Source organism: Herpailurus yagouaroundi, unplaced genomic scaffold, assembly GCF_014898765.1.
Source record: "Herpailurus yagouaroundi ecotype Mexico unplaced genomic scaffold, PumYag 162, whole genome shotgun sequence".
Classification (NCBI taxonomy): Eukaryota; Metazoa; Chordata; class Mammalia; order Carnivora; family Felidae; genus Herpailurus; species Herpailurus yagouaroundi.
Window position 1 is genome coordinate 63,989,034 of NW_024412403.1, and position 5,411 is coordinate 63,994,444.

A 5,411-nucleotide genomic window follows, 5' to 3' on the forward strand; every position below is an offset into this window, starting at 1 on the left:
CCAGATGAAAAGTGAGCAACAGACATAAAAGAATGAGGAAAATAATAAAATGTCTACAAAGGACTATTGCTAATAAATTTCCAAATCTAAAAAAAGTACAGGGGCTCCTGGGTGGCACAGTTGGTTGAGCGTCCGACTTCGGCTCAGGTCATGATCTCACAGTTTGTGGGTTCACGCCCCACATCAGGCTCTGTGCTGACTGCTTGCTCAGAGCCTGGAACCTGTTTCCGATTCTGTGTCTCCTCTCTCTGCCCCTCCCCCGCTCACGCTTTGTCTCACTCTGTTTCTCAAAAATAAATAAATGTAAAAAAATTTTTTTTAAAAAAAGCACAATATCAGGAAAGTAGGAAATTTCCAAATCAGAGCAACAAAAAACCAGGAAATTTAAAGATAGTTAAATAACATGGTAATCAAAGAATTTCTCCCCTAAAACAAAACAAAAAACAAACTTAGGTCCAGGTTAATTTTATGGATAAATTCTAATAAAATTTTAAGGAATAAATAATTCCTGGATTTTACAAGTATTTTACAAAATGGAAAAAAAATAGTAACTTGGTTTATTCAAATTCAAAGAATCAAAACAGTAAATAGGTGATGGGGATTCAAGAGGGCACTTGTGAAAAGTAGTGTTTAATGAAGAGAAGTGTTTAAACAGTGTATTATACACCTAAAACTAATACTACACTGTATGTTAACTGGAATTTTAATACAAATTTTAAAAAACAGTACAAGAAATGGAAATTACAGGTCCATTACATTACTATTGTTAGGATGTCCTTGGAACCACAGTAGAGGGGACGGCCGTCTCGCCAGCCAGCGCAACCCAACGAAAAGGCCCTAGTAGCTGCCAGAACGAATTGGAGGTCAGCCAATCACCGAGCAACAGCACGACCTGACTCGAAAAAGGCCCACCCGGACCTAAACCCGGAACCGCTCCAGCTTAAAAACCACGACCTGACTCGAAAAAGGCCCACCCGGACCTAAACCCGGAACCGCTCCAGCTTAAAAACTCCACCCCACGACACCTGGGGGCGACTTCCCTGACTTCTCTCTCTCTCTCTCTCTCTCTCTCTCTCTCTCCCTCCCTCCCTCCCTGAGTCACGGAACCTCGCCCGACACCTCAGTTCCCAAATAAAGCCTTTGACCGCTAAAATTTTTTAGCCTCTGACTCCTATCTTTACCCTGCTTACGCCTGACCCTAATGTTTGGTGCCGAAAGCCGGGGGAGGTAGTAGCTTGCCTCCCTTGGCTGAGCTCCCTCCTCCCCCTTCCGTACTCCCAACCTCCAGCCGTCCCGCCCTCGCCTCCCATATCATCCCGAACTCTTCCTCAGACTCCTCCCAACGAACAGACCCCAGCGGCCATCTTACCTCTCCGTGAGGTGGCAAGACCTGAAGGCCTGGTTCGCATTCACGTCCCCTTCTCCCTCCAAGACTCATCCGCCATTGAAAAGCGGCTAGGGTCATTCTCGGCTGACCCCACCCAATACATTAAGGAATTCCAATACCTTGCCGAAGCCTACAGTCTCACATGGTATGAAATCCATGTAATCCTCACCTCTACCCTCACCCCTGAGGAGAGGGAGCGCATCCAGGCCGCAGCCAGGGAACATGCAGACCAAACCCACATGACCGACCCCACTATGCCTGTAGGGGCCGATGCTGTCCCGGCGGCCGACCCCAATTGGAACTACCAACATGCAGGCAATGGTCACCAGCGCCGGGACCAGATGATCCCGTGCCTACTAGCAGGCATGAGGGCAACCTCAAGCAAATCAGTAAATTTTAACAAACTTCAAGAAATAATACAGGACCCCAATGAAAACCCCACAGCCTTCCTTAGCCGGCTCACAGAGGCACTTACCCAGTATACCAGACTAGACCCTACCACCCCCGCCGGGGCCACAGTATTGGCCACCTACTTTATTTCCCAATCAGCCCCTGATATTCAAAAAAAACCTAAAAAAGGCCGAAGATGGTCCTCAAACCCCTATGGCCGACCTGGTAAAGATGGCTTTTAAAGTTTTTAATGGCCGAGAGGAAGCTCAAGAACAAAGGCGATAGGCCCGTCTCCAACAAAAGGTACAATTACAGACCCAAGCCTTGGTAGCTGCCCTGAGGCCAGCCACAATAAAGCCCTCTGGACCACAGCCCCCTCCGGGGCCAAGCTTTAAATGTGGCCAAGAAGGCCATTGGTCTCATCAGTGTCCCCATCCCAAAAAGCCTACCAGTCCATGCCCATTGTGCCAGCAAATGGGCCATTGGGAATCCGATTGTCCTAACCCAGGGGACGACAGACTAGCAACGCCCCCACGTGGCGAGGCTTCACCCCGATTGGACTCTGCCTTCCAACTGCTGGAGATGGAGGATGACGACTGACGAGGCCCAGACTCAGTAACTCCGGTGACCCACGCTGAGCCCAGGGTAAAACTCCAGGTAGCGGGTAAGTCCATCTCCTTTCTGTTGGACACAGGGGCTACCTATTCCATCCTGCCGAGCTATTCCGGCCCCACCACGCCGTCCTCCGTTTCGGTCATGGGCATAAATGGCACCCCCTCCATTCCCCCATGCACACCGGTACTCACCTGCTGCCTGGATGGCTTCCGCTTCTCCCACTCCTTCCTAGTCATCCCCTCCTGCCCCAACCCCCTGTTGGGCTGACACATCCTCAATAAATTAGAAGCCTCAGCAACCTCCCTATCCACCTTACAAAGGCAGATCAACTCCCTAGCACAGGTCACTCTACAAAACCCACGAGCCCTAGATCTCCTGACAGCAGAAAAAGGGGGAACATGCCTGTTCCTGAGGGAGGAATGTTGCTACTACCTCAATGATTCAGGCTTAGTTGAAACCAATATAGAACACCTAAAGGAAATCCACAAAACTCTATCCGTCCGCCCAGGATCCTCAGACCCCCTAACCTCCTAGTGGCAGTCACCCCTCCTAACTTGGCTCCTCACCATAGTCACACTAGTTGCTATCTGTATAATACTTATGCTCTTACCTTGCATTCTCCGTTTCGTACGAAAACGAATTCATGAAGTTTCCCAGGTTGCATTACACCAGATGGTGGTCCGGCCATATTCCCGCATTCCAACCTCAAACCCCACATACCATGATATCGCCCTTACACCCACAGGAAGCAGCCAGATCAGATCCATCGCCCATTATCACCAAGAAGAGGTTGGAATGTTAGGATGTCCTTGGAACCACAGTAGAGGGGATGGCCACCTTGCCAGAGCAACCCAATGAAAAGCACCTAGTAGCGTGCCAGAACAAATTGTGGGTCAACCAATCACCGAGCAACAGCATGACCTGAGGCAAAAAAGGCCCACCCGGACCTAAACCCGAAACCGCTGCAGCTTAAAAACCTCACCCACCACACCTGGGGGCGATTTCGCTGACTCCTCTCTCTCTCTCTCCCTGAGTCACGGAACCTCGCCCGAGACCTTAGTTCCCAAATAAAGCCTTTGACTGCTAAAATTTTTTAGCCTCTGACTCCTATCTTTACCCTGCCTTATGCCTGACCGTAACAAGTTAGCTAATCAAATAGGAGTATATTAATTATTTATTCTGATTCGAAAGTATTTATCCCCAAAGTTAGGATGATTTAACATCAGCAAGGTAGCATTGTAATTCACTACATTAATGGGCAAAGGTAAATAACCACATAGCTATTTCGATAGACAATGAAAAATTATTTGCAAATATAATCTATCAGTTAAAACTTAGAAAGCTGAAAATAGAGAACATCCTCAAATGAAGAATAATGTATTCCAGAAAATTACAGAAACTTCATGCTGAATACTTAGAAATACACTAAAATCATAAGACCTTTAAGGAGTTAATTTAAAAACCCTCCTAAAAAACATAAAACCATATTTGAATAAATGAGGAGATATATTAAACTTAAAAATAGCATATATTTCTATTATGTGGATATTATTTTTTCCTAAATTTGGTCCATAAATTAAATGAAATCCTAACAAAAATTCCAGCATATTTTGCAGAACCTAACAAACATTCATACATACACACCCAGTGTAAAAATATATACAAATAAATATATATAAATAAAACAAAAAGGCCAGTTTTGACAACAAAGAGCAGGAGGAACATCATTCCATCAGATAATAAAGAGCAATAAAAGCAAAAAAGATAGTACTGTACTGATGAAGAAGCAGATACATCTCTGCAACAGAAAATAAAGTTTATAAGTATGGTAATGTGAAATATTATAAAGATGGCACCATATATCAGTGGGAAAAGAAAAGAACTCATTTTAGTAGACAGTGTTGAGAAAACTGGTCCACACTAATGTAGAAAAGTAAACCTAAGTCTCTTCCCCAAATCATGTTGAAAAATAAACTCAAAATGAGTTAAACTCAAATATAAAATATAAAAATATGAAAATAAAGCAAGAAAATGGAGGGCACTATGTCAGTGTCTTTAGGATAGAGAAACACTTCCTAAATAAGATCCAAAAAGCAAAATTATAAAACAGAAAATGAATGGTTTTCAGTACAACTTTTTTTTTTTTTTTTAACTTTCATTCAACAAAGAGTGAAAGATTGGGTGCAGATAGTTGTTCTACACAAGATGGCACATGATGAATAATTTGGTTACCAAGGAATTTTTTAAAATCGGTAAGACAGGGAGCCCATTGGACAAATGAGGAATGAACCCCAAAAGTTTAAAAAAACGTATGAAAACACATTCAAACTCGACCAGGATGAGAAAAATGAAAGCTTGAACCATCAATTAACACTGATGAGATTGACAAAATTTAAATTTGGATGGTTCCCTGTGTCTGGCAGGAGGTAGGAAATAGGGAATCCCCAGCATTACTGGTGGGAATATAAACTCCACAATGTAGTGGAGAGGCAGTACTTAGAGGGAGTCATTAAACCCATAACCTCCAAAGCAGCAACATATATCTGGACACATATCTGGAGAAAGTTTTTCACAAATCTATGAGGAGATCAGAACAAGAATGTTTGTCTCAGTACTGCTTATGTTAGTAAAAAATTGAAGCTGATCTGAAAAATGTATTAGAGTACAATACCATCAGTTATGAGAGGAAATAAATTAAATGTAAACACACTGAAATGAATAGATCCTAAAAACTGTACTAGGGGGAAAAATAAGGAATAGAGACTTCTTAGCACAATATAATTTATGTAACATGGCCCACAGAAACAGCACTATTAATTATATAAAGACATGCATTTAAGAATGCGTATCTGGGGGGCGCCTGGGTGGCGCAGTCGGTTAAGCGTCCGACTTCAGCCAGGTCACGATCTTGCTGTGAGTTCGAGCCCCGCGTCAGGCTCTGGGCTGATGGCTCAGAGCCTGGAGCCTGTTTCCGATTCTGTGTCTCCCTCTCTCTCTGCCCCTCCCCCGTTCATGCTCT

General features: G+C 44.1%; 1 long non-coding RNA gene across 2 annotated transcripts; it reads left to right on the forward strand.

The window, feature by feature from the left end:
- Positions 1–1,967: 1,967 nt before the first annotated feature.
- Positions 1,968–3,211, forward strand: LOC121035810 (uncharacterized). 2 transcript variants are annotated; one of them, XR_005793083.1, is made up of 3 exons: positions 1,968–2,080; positions 2,286–2,434; positions 3,138–3,211. It is a non-coding gene; the product is annotated as an uncharacterized LOC121035810 (long non-coding RNA). The 2 variants fall into 2 exon arrangements; XR_005793082.1 differs by lacking the exon at positions 3,138–3,211 and adding an exon at positions 3,042–3,116 and having other exon boundaries at positions 2,286–2,441.
- The last annotated feature ends 2,200 nt before the right edge of the window (positions 3,212–5,411 follow it).